Source organism: Engystomops pustulosus, chromosome 2 (genome assembly GCF_040894005.1).
Source record: "Engystomops pustulosus chromosome 2, aEngPut4.maternal, whole genome shotgun sequence".
NCBI lineage: Eukaryota > Metazoa > Chordata > Amphibia > Anura > Leptodactylidae > Engystomops > Engystomops pustulosus.
The window spans coordinates 169794277-169810944 of record NC_092412.1 but is presented as its reverse complement, the minus strand read 5'-3'; the positions used below and the strand labels follow the sequence as shown (position 1 = coordinate 169810944).

At 48.0% G+C, this 16668-nt stretch overlaps 2 protein-coding genes across 15 annotated transcripts in view; one reads left to right on the top strand and one right to left on the bottom strand.

Annotated features, from left to right (window-relative positions):
• ZNHIT3 (zinc finger HIT-type containing 3) overlaps positions 1-5870 on the bottom strand; it is a 50596-nt gene extending 44726 nt beyond the window's left edge. For 2 of the 6 annotated variants that reach the window (XM_072137268.1, XM_072137265.1), the window contains exon 1: positions 5589-5861. The gene's annotated coding sequence lies outside the window, so the exon portion shown is untranslated. Of the gene's footprint in view, positions 1-5411; positions 5562-5588 lie in introns of those variants that run through there. The other 4 variants (XM_072137264.1, XM_072137262.1, XM_072137269.1 and 1 more) reach the window with 4 other exon arrangements.
• The window catches only part of PIGW (phosphatidylinositol glycan anchor biosynthesis class W), a 135607-nt gene that overhangs the window by 110031 nt on the left and 8908 nt on the right, over positions 1-16668 (top strand). For 2 of the 9 annotated variants that reach the window (XM_072137252.1, XM_072137254.1), the window contains exon 1: positions 5710-5822. The exons of 3 other annotated variants lie outside the window; for them this stretch is intronic. The gene's annotated coding sequence lies outside the window, so the exon portion shown is untranslated. Of the gene's footprint in view, positions 1-5707; positions 5828-16668 lie in introns of those variants that run through there. 4 more of the 9 variants (XM_072137253.1, XM_072137256.1, XM_072137260.1 and 1 more) reach the window with 3 other exon arrangements.

The following is a 16668-nucleotide window of genomic DNA, read 5'->3' as shown; positions in this document are numbered from 1 at the left end:
TATCGCAGCTGACATCTGTCTCCTGTATCACCTACGACCGGAGGTACGGGTGTTAACCCCTTACACGCTGCAGACAAATATGAATGCGGCGAGTAAGGGGCTTTTGACGTGGATCGGCACTTACCAGGAGGGTCCGATCCTCCACTGCGCAATCTGTTCCGGGAGCCGGGCCTCCTGCACAGCATGCTCAGTGTCTTACATAACACAGTGCCATACATCTGTATTGCACTGTGTAAGATGTATCTGAGCTTGAACAAGTGATCAGATGATCACTTGTTAAGAAAAGATGTCACTAGAATAAAGAAATGTTAAAATAAAGTTTTTTTAAATAAAATCATAAAAGAAACGTACAAAACACTCAATCACAAAAAAGCACCACTTATTTGGTATCGCCGCGTCCGTAACAATGTGTACAGTAAATTTTAATCATATTTTGACCCGCTCGGTGAACGCAGAAAAACCCCCCCGAAAATCTTGCCAAAAATACTAAATACTAATGTTATGCTGCTGCAAAAATGGCGATACTAGAACAAATACAATTTTTTTCTATTCTAGTTTTTCTTCAATAAAATCGGGCAAATATAAATAAAACTGTACAAATGAGGAATCATCGTAGTGATTTGTAGAAGAAAATATATTATGAACACAATGAACGCCCCCCCCCCCCGCAAAAAAAAAAAAAAACACAAATTGATTATTTTATTTTCATCCACACGTAAAGAGTTAATAAAATCTCATCAAAAAGTTAAGGACCCACTTAAATGAAATTCTTTTACAGTGCATCTCATCTCGCAAAAAATAAGCCCTTATTTGTCCAAACTGCCAAAATAAATAAACATTGTATAGCCTATAAACTCCTTCCTGACGGGTGCTGTAACATAACGGTGCGGCTGCAAGTGACTTGCCAACACGGTTCAGACACAGTGATCGGGGCAAGATAGCGGCTGTTCCCGATGGCCATCCATCCTGCCCCATGGACCAGAGGGGTTTGGCTGCCCCCCCCCCCCAAACCAGCCAATAGCAGCGATTTTACTTATGACGCCAGCAGAGGTCGCATTAACGCCTCACTGCGCGTCATAGACGCATGATGAGGCGCCATTACCCCCCAAAATAATTGCCATGCATAAAGTTACGCTTGGCAATTATTCCCTGTAGCGCGCGCTGCAAATGAGGTAAATGTCAGTAGCGCAATCACAGCGCGCGCTAAACCGCTGAAGTTATCAGTGTCAGGGGCGTGCCAGAGAGACCCGATGTGAGAGCACCAGCCCCGGGGGAGACAAGTGGGCCGGAAACTGCTGCTCCCCGTCCTGCTCCAACTCTCCAACTCGCCCGCAGCTGACTGCGTTTATGTGATCGACGGGATCCAAGAGCAATGCTGTGTGAGTGTAGTGTGTGCTGTGTGCCGTGTTGTGAGCGGCGAGTGTGTGCCGTGTTACCGAAATTTTCATACTCCTCCTCGGTAAAAAATACTCCTCAAAAATGGTGAGGGAAGTATTTATAACCTTCTGGAAAAATGTTAGTGCGACCTCTGGACACCAGTAATACCGATCAGTATGTCTGTAGCCACCAATTTTGCCTTGCAGTCCAGAGAGGTTTCGCTGCCCCCCTCTGTTTATGTTTGCCACTATCGATCTGCACCAGCCAATAGCAGCAATATTTGTCATAATAGACATCGCAGGGGTGAATAAGAGCAACAGTCGATGAGATCGCACTAACATTTTTCCAGAAGGGTAAAAATACTCCTCTTACTATTTTTGACGAGTATTTTTAGACGAGGAGGAGTATGAAATTTTCGGTAATACACACACACACACATATATATATAATTGTATATTATATAACTCATAGCCGTATATAATTCTAATAGACACTATTTATTTAAAAAAAAAAAATCATCTCAGTCAGTATCTTCTGTGCTAAACACTCATACTGCACACTGCGCACACAGAACAGCACTAAGGAGGTAAGTAAATATTGAAAATAAAATATTTTATTTACATTTGACTTGGTCATTGACTTTAAGGTTATATGTCCTGGTACTGCAGGAGAAATAAGGAGGTGTGAAGTGATTTAACATTTTTTTTTACATTTTACTTTTAGTGCATGAACCCCATTAAACCTTTGTAATGAATGAGGAGGAAAATCCCCATATACTGCCATTCTGTAGTATGGCAGTATATGATAGGATCGATCAGACAACCTAGGGTTAAAGTACCTTTGGAAGTCTGAAAAATAGTAAAAAGAAAAAGTTATATATATATATATATAACCTAAAATAAATACATTAGGTATTGCCACTTCCGAAAATGCCAGATCTATCAAAATATAATAACGGTTTTTCGCAGCGTTTAACCCCGAAACAGAAAATAGCGCCCAAAGTCGAAAATAGCACTTTTTTGCCATTTTGAAAAATATAAAATTAATAAAAAGTGATCAAAAGGTCGTACAGTTCTAAAAATTATAGCAATGAAAAAGCCATCTAAAGTCGCAAAAAATGACACCACCCACAGCTCCGTACACCAAAGTATGAAAAAGTTATTAGCGCCAGAAGATGACAAAATCCCCAAAAAAATTTTTATACAGTTTTTAATTTTTGTAAACGTATGAAAATATTATAAAACCTATACAAATTTGTTATCCCCGTAATCGTACCGACCCAGAGAATAAAGTAGACATGTCATTTGCGGCGCATAGCAAAAGCTGTAAAATCTAAGGCCACAAGAAAACGTCGCAAATGTGTTTTTTCACGATTTTCACTGCATTTGGAATTTCTTTCCCACTTGCCAGTACACGGCAGGGAATATTCAATGATGTCACTATGAAGTGCAATTTGTTACGCAGAAAATAAGCCATCACACAGCTCTTTATGTGGAAAAATAAAAAAGTTATAGATTTTTGAAGGTGGTGAGTGAAAAATGGAAGTGAAAAACCTAAAAAAAAAAAAAAGGCCAAGTTATTAAGGGGTTAACGCCTCTCTGCTCACCCATAGACTTTAGGCATTAGCTGCGGGAGCAAGACTGGGTCGCTGGGTGTCATTCAGAGACCCTAGGGCAGTGGTGGCGAACCTATGGCATGGGTGCCAGAGGCGGAACTCTGAGCCCTTTCTGTGGGCACCCAGGTCATCACCCAGAATTAAGCTCACCAGACAGAACTCAAAGAATCTGCCTTCAGAATCTTCCTACAATGATAGATGAATTTGCCCTCCTCCTTTCAACTGTGTTGGTGTCCTTGGGAGACTGAAGGGTTGAAAGTTGTCAATGAACAAAGAAATACATTACTGCTCAAATTGCTGCGCTGGCACTTTGCAATAAATAAGTGGCTTTTGGTTGACATTTGGGCACTGAGGCTCTAAAACAGGGGTCTCAAACTCAATTTACCTGGGGGCCGCTGGAGGTAGATTCTGGGTAAGGCTGGGCCGCATCAAGTTTTCCACACAAAATGCGCTTACAAAATATCATTATTCAGATTCAAATGTCATGGCGTCTCCCAGCGCAAGGAAAGCCCCGAGCGGGGAGACATGTTTTCTCTATGAACGCGTCCTGTGCACCGAGGGGTCCCAAGCTCCTACCGCACTGAGCCCAGGACACTCCATCCCCCCCTCCCCCCCGGTACTTGCCTCCCATCGAAGAAGATGAAGTCGCCGCTCTGACCTGCACCAAGTGCGTTCAGAGCGGCGACTTCATCTTCTTCAAGTACCGGAGGGAAGGGGATTAACCGGTTACGGGCCCTTTCCTGTTTTTTCATGTCCATTTTTCACTCCCCACCTTCAAAAATCTATAACTTTTTTATTTTTACACGTAAAGAGCTGTGTGACGGCTTGTTTTCTGCGTAACAAATTGCACTTCATAGTGATGGTATTTAATATTCCATGCCATGTACTTGGAAGCGGCAAAAAAATTCCAAATGCAATGAAAATGATGAAAAAAACGCATTTGCGCCATTTTCTTGTGGGCTTGGATATTACGTCTTTCATTGAGCGCCCCAAATGACATGTCTACTTTATTCTTTGGGTCGGTACGATTAAGGGGATACCAAATTTGTATAGGTTTTATAATGTTTTTTACAAAAATTAAAACCACCTGTACAAAAATTATTTTTTTGATTTTGCCAACTTCTGGCGCTAATAACTTTTTCATACTTTGGTGTACAGAGCTGTGGGTGGTGTCATTTTTTGCGAAATTTGATAATATTTTCAATGATATTTTTAGGACTGTACGACCTTTTGATCACTTTTTATAGATTTTTTATATTTTTCAAAATGGCAAAAAAGTGCCATTTTCGACTTTGGGCGCTATTTTCCGTTACGGGGTTAAACGCATTGAAAAAACGTTATCATATTTTGATAGATCGGGCATTTTCGGACGCATCGATACCTGATGTGTTTATGATTTTTACTGTTTATTTATATTTATGTCAGTTCTAGGGAAAGGGGGGTGATTTGAAATTTTAGGTTTTTTTATTATCATTTTTTTTTTTTTAACTTTTTTTGTATTTTTATTTATACTATTTTTCAGACTCCCTAGGGTACTTTAACCCTAGGTTGTCTGATCGATCCTATCATATACTGCCATACTACAGTATGGCAATATATGGGGATTTTCCTCCTCATTCATTACAATGTGCTATCAGCATTGTAATGAAGGGGTTAAAACGAAATAGCCTCGGGTCTTCGGAAGACCCGAGGCTACCATGGAGACGGATCGCCGCCCCCCGATGACGTCACGGGGAGCGGCGATCCCAGGTAAGAAGCTTTGCCGGCAGCCATCGCTGTGAAAACACCCGCGATCGGTACTAGCACCGATCGCGGGTGTTACCGGTAAGCCTTTGGTAAGCCTTTGGTGTTACCGGTAAGCAATATGCAGCAAAGACTTACCGGCTATGGAGAGGGCTCGGCCCGTGAGCCCTCTCCATGCAGCGCGACCTGCCCTCTCCATGCAGGTGGGGGCCGCAAAATATTGTCCCGCGGGCCGCAGTTGGCCCGCGGGCCGCGAGTTTGAGACCCCTGCTCTAAAAGGTTCGCCATCACTGCCCTAGGGAGATGCGGTTCATTACCGCTTCTCCCTCCTCTGTTCCTCACAGCATCCCGCTGAAGTAGCGTGATGCTTAGAGCAGCAAAGGACATAACAGCGCAAAAAATTTTACGGTAGCATGTAAAAAAAAAAAAGTTATGGCACTTAAACCAGTAAAATAGACATTCCAACATCCCATAATGTTATGTACCACAAAGCAATTAAACATCAGTCAATGTCATGTCTGGAGAACACCCACAATCAAATATGCTCTGCACCAAAGTATTTTTTCTCACACTTTGAAAGACAGGGTCTCTACCAATTATTTCAAGATTTCATTGCAACAATAAAACTCAGAACAGACCAAGGCGCATGCAAATGAACATATTGGAATAATCTTACTAGGCTGTCATTGTGAGGTGCTTGCAAGTCTGAAGAAAGGTCAGAAGGCACTAGAAGTTTCTTAGTCCCTTCTATAAGCAGAGTGCATGTAGATCCCTGCCCGTGCCACTCAATGGTGGGGATAGTGTTTAGAAGGGAATATCAGGTCAACCTTATGGGGTGTTTAAGTTTACTTACGACCACTCTCCAGTCGTGATGCAGCCTAGCATATAACCTGTCTCGTACGTTCCACGTGTTGTCTGCACGGCCTGGAAATACAGTAGATGCTATTTCCTAGTGGTCTAAAGGACCTCCGATGATGTCATGACCACGTGACCAGGCTCTTGTGTGGGAGGAGTAATTCTGGAGTTTACACAGGAAGCCTGGAGATCGAGGGGAGAGACGGCGGTCATGAGTTGCTGAGGGGGAAAGGTAAGGTAAGGCACTAGAAGGTGTAAGTGTGATGTGTGAGTGGGCAGGTTGTGTGTGGTAATTTGGATTTACCCTTCTGTCAGGGTTGTGACTAAATCCCATGACTATGAGGTACCCGTCCTCCCCAGTCATGGGATTTAGCTGGCTCTGTATGAGCTGTCTATTTCCCATGACTGGGAAGGACCTATTCGCCCCCTAGTGGTCAGGTGCTGGATAGTTATAGGATTTAGCCTTCTCACATAGAAGAGGCTGTTTCCTATAACTCCGAGGGACCTGGTCCTCCCCAGTCATGGGAATTAGTCTGCTCTGTATGAACTGTCTATTTCTCATGACCTGGAGGGACTCTTTATTCTCTTATTGGTTTGAATTTGATCTATGAAAGTTTTTGGCTTCTTCACACTAAATACACACTTATTTTATATTTTGTATAATTTTTAACTTTGACTAAAGTACCAAACTGTACCATTTCCCATTGTCCAGAAGGACCTTTTCTATCTACTATAGGAGGAGATTGGGTTAAGCAGGAGAAGGTCCTTCTGAGTAATGGGGTTTAGCCGCCTCATATAGAAATGACTATTTCCCATGACCCAGAAGGACCTTTTCTATCTACTATACAGTCAGAAGGTCCCATGTAGGAAAGGTCGTTCTGAGTTATGGGATATAGACATCTCATATAGTAAGGTCTATTTCCCATAACCCAGAATGACCTTTTCTGTTTATTATACAGGGAGAAGGCCCCATGTAGGAGAAGGTCTTTCTGAGTTATAGGATCCTTATATAGAAATGACTATTTCCCATGACCCAGAAGGACCTTTCCTATCTATTATATAGTGAGAGGGTCACATGTAGGAAAGGTCGTTCTGAGTAATGGGATATAGACACCTCATTTAGAAAGGTCTATTTCCTATTTTTGGATTAGATGTCATGCACTATGCTCCTGTGCCCCACTCCTCATACTGAATGGATGGACATCACGCCCCAGCCCGCACACATTTCTGTACACAAGGCCTTAGGCCCCATGCACACGAATGGCGCCCGGTCTTGATTTCAGTGAGAATACGTTGTCTCACGGCACAGTGAGCTGATAAACAAAAGAAATGTCCTGTATTTTGCTTTGCTACAGCAACAGCCGCTCGCTTCTCCGGGAGAGCAGCGCTCACTCCTCCTCTCTCCTGTGCGCGGCTGTGTGATCGCCCGGGAGAGCAGCGCTCACTCCTCCTCTCTCCTGTGCGCGGCTGTGTGATCGCCCGGGAGAGCAGCGCTCACTCCTCCTCTCTCCTGTGCGCGGCTGTGTGATCGCCCGGGAGAGCAGCGCTCACTCCTCCTCTCTCCTGTGCGCGGCTGTGTGATCGCCCGGGAGAACAGCGCTCACTCCTCCTCTCTCCTGTGTGCGGATGTATGATGGCCCGGGAGAGCAGCGCTCACTCCTCCTCTCTCCTGTGTGCGGCTGTATGATGGCCCAGGAGAGCAGCGCTCACTCCTCCTCTCTCCTGTGTGCTGCTGTATGATGGCCCAGGAGAGCAGCGCTCACTCCTCCTCTCTCCTGTGTGCGGCTGTATGATGGCCCAGGAGAGCATAAACTAGTCCTAGTCTGTTCAGTACAGAGCCGGCTACAATAGGAGAGCTCCCTGAAGTCACTATTATAGTCTGATGTATATTGAAGAGAAATGAGTCAGTATGGCAGTCTGTTCACTATAGAAAAGACTAGACCAGAGCTGAATGTACAGGACAGAGACAGACTGGAGCTGTCACTATTCTAGGCTGTACAGAGATGGATAGAGCGGAGCTGTCACTATTCTAGGCTGTACAGAGATGGATAGAGTGGAACTGTCACTATTCTAGGCTGTACAGAGAGGAATAGAGCGGAGCTGTCACTATTCTAGGCTGTGCAGGGAGGGATAGACCAGAACTGTAAGTATCCTAGTCTGTACAGAGAGAGAGAGAGCGGAGCTGTCACTATTCTAGTCTGTACACAGACGGATAGAGCGGAGCTGTCACTATTCTAGTCTGTACACAGACGGATAGAGCGGAGCTGTCACTATTCTAGTCTGTACACAGACGGATAGAGCGGAGCTGTCACTATTCTAGTCTGTACACAGACGGATAGAGCGGAGCTGTCACTATTCTAGTCTGTACACAGACGGATAGAGCGGAGCTGTCACTATTCTAGTCTGTACACAGACGGATAGAGCGGAGCTGTCACTATTCTAGTCTGTACACAGACGGATAGAGCGGAGCTGTCACTATTCTAGGCTGTACAGAGAGGGATAGAGCGGAGCTGTCACTATTCTAGGCTGTACAGAGAGGGATAGAGCGGAGCTGTCACTATTCTAGGCTGTACAGGGAGGGATAGACCAGAACTGTAAGTATCCTAGTCTGTACAGAGAGGGATAGAGCGGAGCTGTCACTATTCTAGGCTGTACAGAGACGGATAGAGCGGAGCTGTCGCTTTTCTAGGCTGTACAGAGAGGGATAGAGCGGAGCTGTCACTATTCTAGGCTGTACAGAGAGGGATAGAGCGGAGCTGTCAGTATTCTAGGCTGTACAGGGAGGGATAGACCAGAACTGTAAGTATCCTAGTCTGTACAGAGAGGGATAGAGCGGAGCTGTCACTATTCTAGGCTGTACAGAGACGGATAGAGCGGAGCTGTCGCTATTCTAGGCTGTACAGAGACGGATAGAGCGGAGCTGTCACTATTCTAGGCTGTACATAGAGGGATAGAGCGGAGCTGTCACTATTCTAGGCTGTACATAGAGGGATAGAGCAGAGCTGTCACTATTCTAGTCTGTACAGAGATGGATAGAGCGGAGCTGTCACTATTCTAGGCTGTACAGAGAGGGATAGAGCGGAGCTGTCACTATTCTAGGCTGTACAGAGAGGGATAGAGCGGAGCTGTCACTATTCTAGGCTGTACATAGAGGGATAGAGCGGAGCTGTCACTATTCTAGTCTGTACAGAGATGGATAGAGCGGAGCTGTCACTATTCTAGGCTATACACAGTGACAGCTCCGCTCTATCCGTCTGTGTACACCCTAGAATAGTGACAGCTCCGCTCTATCCGTCTATTCTAAGCTGTACACAGACGGATAGAGCGGAGCTGTCACTATTCTAGGCTGTACATAGAGGGATAGAGCGGAGCTGTCACTGTTCTAGGATCTACAGAGAGGAATACAATGTTCAAAAACTGAAGTGAGAAAAAAAATAAAAGGACATTTTTACTATAAATTTATTCAACTTTTATGTGGTACAATAGAACATTCCCTCAAAAGCAGGACAAGCTCCGGGCCTGCTGCAGTCTTCTAGTGGCCTCTGAGGCCAAGGGTATAACAAAGCACATAGCCCTTTTAACGAGGGCTTATCACCATGTTAAATATGCTTTACTAAACTTCCAGTCATGTAGGAGGCAGTGTGGTTGTGTTGGCTGTAGCACAGCGAGATCACACTCTGCATACACCACGGCTTCAGTATCTTCAATTACACTGTCTGCCGCTGATGGCACAGTGTAAGAGAAGATTAGCATAAATGCATGACCACTCCCTTGCTGCAGGCAAAAGTGCCATGAAGCAAGCCTCCACATGATGGGAAGTTCAATAAAACAAGTTTACCATGGTGATTGTCCTCTTTTTGTACTGCAGTCCGTGTAGCTGTGATCCTCTTTCCTACTTTTTCTCCCTTTGCGGTAACGCGCTGCCTCCAGGATCCCATACAGAATAGAATCTAAAGGAGAGAAAACATAGAAGTAGATTGTAGGATGGGAAAAATGAAAGGGGTGTTTTAGTGTATCCATGGCTGTATTTAGACTTGATGGCAAAGTAGGCATTTACAGCACTTAGGCCCCTCTATTGGTGTAATCCGGTTATGGCTTTTTTTTTCTAGTAGAGGCATCCCATAAAGGACATTTATCACCAGGATAAAGGTTGTAAACCAATCACACTAACATGATGGGGTGTGCCCCCTCTGGCAGGATCTGCTGTTCTTTAAGCTTCTTATGCTCTTAGTCTTTAAACATTATGCAGATGAGCCTCAGGGGCTCCAGTCTCCATTAGCACCTATGGAGCTAGGAGCCACTCAGAGGCTCATTTGCATAATTATAAATGCCTTAAAAAAAAAAAAAGCAGGGAGTAAGAAGCTAAAAGAGCAAATCCTGCACGAGGGGGAACACACCAGTATGTCGGTGTACTTGGCTTACAATCCTTCATTCTGGTGTTAGCTGTCCTTTAAAGGAAACCTACCATCATGGATCTACCAACTAAGGTTGATCGGTGGCAGTTTCCTTCAATTGAGTGTACCCCAATCCTTGTTTTATTAAAAACTTTTGTCCCTTCCAGATTGTTAGCTAAACATTTTATAACACTTATGCAAATTTTCTTAAGGAGCTTCTGGCGATACCACGCTCAGCATACAGTGGACAGGCGAGTATTTCTGCTATCCAACATATAACACCAAAAATGCCAGCGTCACCAATATTTTATGGGATTCTGCATATATGTTGGCTAGGTGAGGGGGGGCAGAGATGGCTGCGGGGGCTAGGTGAGGGGGGGCAGAGATGGCTGCGGGGGCTAGGTGAGGGGGGGCAGAGATGGCTGCGGGGGCTAGGTGAGATGGGCTATACCCGATTAAAAGAACATGCCACCTGGAAGGGGGGAGGGCATGCCACCTGGAAGGGGGGGCATTCCCCCGCCACCATCTACCCCTGCCCCCCGCCACGCATGCCCCCAGCCGCCATCTTCCCCTGTAGTATGTAGCCATCGTGGCCCCCCCGCCTGTAGTATGTAGCCATCGTGCCCCCCCCCCCGCCTGTAGTATGTAGCCATCGTGGCCCCCCCCCCCCCGCCTGTAGTATGTAGCCATCGTGGCCCCCCCCCCCCCGCCTGTAGTATGTAGCCATCATGGCCCCCCCGCTTGTAGTATGTAGCCATCGTGCCCCCCCTGTAGTATATAGCCATCGTGCCCACCCCTGTAGTATATAGCCATCGTGCCCACCCCTGTAGTATAAAGCCATCGTGCCCCCCCTGTAGTATATAGCCATCGTGCCAACCCCTGTAGTATATAGCCATTGTGCCAACCCCTGTAGTATATAGCCATCGTGCCCCCCTGTAGTATATAGCCATCGTGCCCCCCCCCTGTAGTATATAGCCATCGTGCCCCCCCCCTGTAGTATATAGCCATCGTGCCCCCCCCCTGTAGTATATAGCCATCGTGCCCCCCCTGTAGTATATAGCCATCGTGCCCCCCCCCCTGTAGTATATAGCCATCGTGCCCCCCCTGTAGTATATAGCCATCGTGCCCCCCCCCCTGTAGTATATAGCCATCGTGCCCCCCCCCTGTAGTATATAGCCATCGTGCCCCCCCTGTAGTATATAGCCATCGTGCCCCCCCCTGTAGTATATAGCCATCGTGCCCCCCCCTGTAGTATATAGCCATCGTGCCCCCCCCTGTAGTATATAGCCATCGTGCCCCCCCCTGTAGTATATAGCCATCGTGCCCCCCCCTGTAGTATATAGCCATCGTGCCCCCCCCTGTAGTATATAGCCATCGTGCCCCCCCCTGTAGTATATAGCCATCGTGCCCCCCCCTGTAGTATATAGCCATCGTGCCCACCCCTGTAGTATATAGCCATCGTGCCCACCCCTGTAGTATATAGCCATCGTGCCCACCCCTGTAGTATATAGCCATCGTGCCCACCCCTGTAGTATAAAGCCATCGTGCCCCCCCTGTAGTATATAGCCATCGTGCCAACCCCTGTAGTATATAGCCATTGTGCCAACCCCTGTAGTATATAGCCATCGTGCCCCCCTGTAGTATATAGCCATCGTGCCCCCCCCCTGTAGTATATAGCCATCGTGCCCCCCCCTGTAGTATATAGCCATCGTGCCCCCCCTGTAGTATATAGCCATCGTGCCCCCCCCCCTGTAGTATATAGCCATCGTGCCCCCCCTGTAGTATATAGCCATCGTGCCCCCCCCCCTGTAGTATATAGCCATCGTGCCCCCCCCCTGTAGTATATAGCCATCGTGCCCCCCCTGTAGTATATAGCCATCGTGCCCCCCCCTGTAGTATATAGCCATCGTGCCCCCCCCTGTAGTATATAGCCATCGTGCCCCCCCCTGTAGTATATAGCCATCGTGCCCCCCCCTGTAGTATATAGCCATCGTGCCCCCCCCTGTAGTATATAGCCATCGTGCCCCCCCCTGTAGTATATAGCCATCGTGCCCCCCCCTGTAGTATATAGCCATCGTGCCCCCCCCTGTAGTATATAGCCATCGTGCCCCCCCCTGTAGTATATAGCCATCGTGCCCACCCCTGTAGTATATAGCCATCGTGCCCACCCCTGTAGTATATAGCCATCGTGCCCACCCCTGTAGTATATAGCCATCGTGCCCACCCCTGTAGTATATAGCCATCGTGCCCACCCCTGTAGTATATAGCCATCGTGCCCACCCCTGTAGTATATAGCCATCGTGCCCACCCCTGTAGTATATAGCCATCGTGCCCACCCCTGTAGTATATAGCCATCGTGCCCACCCCTGTAGTATATAGCCATCGTGCCCACCCCTGTAGTATATAGCCATCGTGCCCACCCCTGTAGTATATAGCCATCGTGCCCACCCCTGTAGTATATAGCCATCGTGCCCACCCCTGTAGTATATAGCCATCGTGCCCACCCCTGTAGTATATAGCCATCGTGCCCACCCCTGTAGTATATAGCCATCGTGCCCCCCCTGTAGTATATAGCCATCGTGCCCCCCCCCTGTAGTATATAGCCATCGTGCCCCCCCCCCCCCTGTAGTATATAGCCATCGTGCCCCCCCCTGTAGTATATAGCCATCGTGCCCCCCCTGTAGTATATAGCCATCGTGCCCCCCCCTGTAGTATATAGCCATCGTGCCCCCCCCCTGTAGTATATAGCCATCGTGCCCCCCCCTGTAGTATATAGCCATCGTGCCCCCCCCTGTAGTATATAGCCATCGTGCCCCCCCCTGTAGTATATAGCCATCGTGCCCCCCCCTGTAGTATATAGCCATCGTGCCCACCCCTGTAGTATATAGCCATCGTGCCCACCCCTGTAGTATATAGCCATCGTGCCCACCCCTGTAGTATATAGCCATCGTGCCCACCCCTGTAGTATATAGCCATCGTGCCCACCCCTGTAGTATATAGCCATCGTGCCCACCCCTGTAGTATATAGCCATCGTGCCCACCCCTGTAGTATATAGCCATCGTGCCCACCACCCCTGTAGTATATAGCCATCGTGCCCACCACCCCTGTAGTATATAGCCATCGTGCCCACCACCCCTGTAGTATATAGCCATCGTGCCCACCACCCCTGTAGTATATAGCCATCGTGCCCACCACCCCTGTAGTATATAGCCATCGTGCCCACCACCCCTGTAGTATATAGCCATCGTGCCCACCACCCCTGTAGTATATAGCCATCGTGCCCACCACCCCTGTAGTATATAGCCATCGTGCCCACCCCCCCTGTAGTATATAGCCATCGTGCCCACCCCCCCTGTAGTATATAGCCATCGTGCCCACCCCCCCTGTAGTATATAGCCATCGTGCCCACCCCCCCTGTAGTATATAGCCATCGTGCCCACCCCCCCTGTAGTATATAGCCATCGTGCCCACCCCCCCTGTAGTATATAGCCATCGTGCCCACCCCCCCTGTAGTATATAGCCATCGTGCCCACCCCCCCTGTAGTATATAGCCATCGTGCCCACCCCCCCTGTAGTATATAGCCATCGTGCCCACCCCCCCTGTAGTATATAGCCATCGTGCCCACCCCCCCTGTAGTATATAGCCATCGTGCCCACCCCCCCTGTAGTATACAGCCTTTTGGTATCATTAGTAGAATTATAAAAGTTGACTTTAGAAGGAAGGAGGCCATGGATGATCAATATAAGATCATGATGGTAGATTTCCTTCCTGCAGCCATCTCTGCCCCCTCACTCACCTAGCCCCCGCAGCCATCTCTGCCCCCTCACTCACCTAGCCCCCGCAGCCATCTCTGCCCCCCCCACTCACCTAGCCCCCGCAGCCATCTCTGCCCCCCCCACTCACCTAGCCCCCGCAGCCATCTCTGCCCCCCCACTCACCTAGCCCCCGCAGCCATCTCTGCCCCCCCACTCACCTAGCCCCCGCAGCCATCTCTGCCCCCCCACTCACCTAGCCCCCGCAGCCATCTCTGCCCCCCCCACTCACCTAGCCCCCGCAGCCATCTCTGCCCCCCCCACTCACCTAGCCCCCGCAGCCATCTCTGCCCCCCCACTCACCTAGCCCCCGCAGCCATCTCTGCCCCCCCACTCACCTAGCCCCCGCAGCCATCTCTGCCCCCCCCCACTCACCTAGCCCCCGCAGCCATCTCTGCCCCCCCCACTCACCTAGCCCCCGCAGCCATCTCTGCCCCCCCCCACTCACCTAGCCCCCGCAGCCATCTCTGCCCCCCCATTCACCTAGCCCCCGCAGCCATCTCTGCCCCCCCCACTCACCTAGCCCCCGCAGCCATCTCTGCCCCCCCCCACTCACCTAGCCCCCGCAGCCATCTCTGCCCCCCCATTCACCTAGCCCCCGCAGCCATCTCTGCCCCCCCCACTCGCCTAGCCCCCGCAGCCATCTCTGCCCCCCCCACTCGCCTAGCCCCCGCAGCCATCTCTGCCCCCCCACTCACCTAGCCCCCGCAGCCATCTCTGCCCCCCCCACTCACCTAGCCCCCGCAGCCATCTTCACTCTTCTTATCACCCACACACTGCTATCGTTTTGCCACACACCATAGCTAACTGAATTGTCCCCACATATGTATGTGCAGCCAGCATAACCCCACCTCAGCATTCAGGCTAAAGGCACAGACTCGATCAGCCATTACACAGCTAAAAAAAAGGCTGAGAGGGAGAGAGAAAGCTCCTCAGGAACATTTGGCGCCACCATGTGGTCACGTGGTTGCAGTACATCACGTGGTTCAGTGACGTCACAGGGTCCCTCTGAGTTATAGGATTTAGCCGCTACCCTTCTGTCAGTAGTACGAGTTCAGTCCATATTCTACCACAATGCAGACAGCATACAGGATGTCATTGTGCTACCACCAGCAGTGCAAGGACACCACCTAAAGCTAGTAGGATCATGTCATGTATCAAAAGTGGAATGGACTCTCGTGATAGGGATGTAATATTACCACTATACAAGGCACTGGTTCGGCCTCACCTGGAATATGCTGTCCAGTTCTGGGCACCGGTCCATAAAAAGGATGCCCTGGAGCTGGAGAGGGTTCAACGTAGAGCCACAAAAATGATAAGGGGTATGGAGGGTCTCAGTTATGAGGAAAGATTAAAACAACTAGATTTATTTAGTCTGGAAAAGAGACGACTACGAGGGGACATGATTAATTTATATAAATATATGAATGGTCCATACAAAAAATATGGTGGTAAATTGTTTCAGATTAAATCAAATCAAAAGACGAGGGGGCACTGTCTCCGTTTGGAGAAACCAAGGTTTAATCACCGGAGGCGACAGGGCTTTTTTACTATGAGAACTGTCAATCTGTGGAATAGCCTACCTCAGGCGCTGGTCACAGCAGGGACAGCGGAGTGCTTCAAGAAGGGTCTAGATGCCTTTTTACACCTAAATAACATTGATTGTTATGCTATATAGGATTGTTTCCCCTAAATCCCTTCCTCATCCAATCTCTTTCCTTCCTTGGTTGAACTTGATGGACAAGTGTCTTTTTTCAACCGTATAAACTATGAAACTATGAAACCTGCATGGACTTCCAAGTGCAGGATGAGGCCTGACCCATGGTTCTCATCTGGGGACAAGCAGTTTTTAGATTTTTTTTTTTTTGAGAGGGAGCACTGGTACTAGGGGCATTCAAATTATTGAAGGGGCAGGCACAACACATATGAGGAGAACTAATGCTATTGTCATAATGCACTAAAAATAAAATTTATTTAAAAAAAATGTGAAACTAAAACTAAATATCTAGCAATGACCAATTTAGCCAGCATCAAAACCAGATTATCTTTTGCTTATTTGTCAGTTTAATGAGGTCTACACTGAAAGGGTGAAGAAAAGCTTGTCTGTCTTCAATCTAAGGCTGGATGCACAAGAACATACACATGTCCTATCTTTTACTGTGTAGGGAGCGGTATGGTGCTGCATGTGTGCAGCACGGCCATTGCCGTCTTTGGGGGAGTTGATCTACTTACCAGAAATCATTTATACTAAGACAAAAATTTTTTTACTGTGAATTCACATGATCATACATGAGGTAAATGTTATTGTTACAGGGTAAAGGAACATGAATAACATCACACTGGTCACGTAAAATGAAGTGCAGAATAGTCAGGAGGCATAAGACGCTGGGAGGAGATAATGGCAGGAGCCAGACTAGCAGGATATGCCCTCTGATGCTGGATATGTAGAAGGGTCCACACAACCTTTCTATAAAAGCAAAGTCTTAAGTGCTTCCATGATTATGTCTCTCTCTCCCAAGTAGCTAACAAGGTCAGCTTCAGTTTTATAGCTTGTAACTCCCCTGGCAGGAGGCACCACGTTCCCAACCATCGACCCCAGATAGCCTAAAAAAATTTTGTGGTTTTTCTCTTCAGATAGACCCCATATTCATTTGGATAATTTTTAACACGTTTTTTGTAAAAACAAGGATATAGGGAGATAAAAGAAGAGCGAATCCTACGAGAAGTGGCACACATATGGGTGTAAGTGTACAATCCTTAAACCAGGTGGTAGATTTCCTTTGAGTGGGGGGCCATGAGAGGCATCGGGAAAGGGCCTAACTTGCTGATGGGTGGGGAGCCTTTGTGATGTACCCCAGTTGGTACCAGAG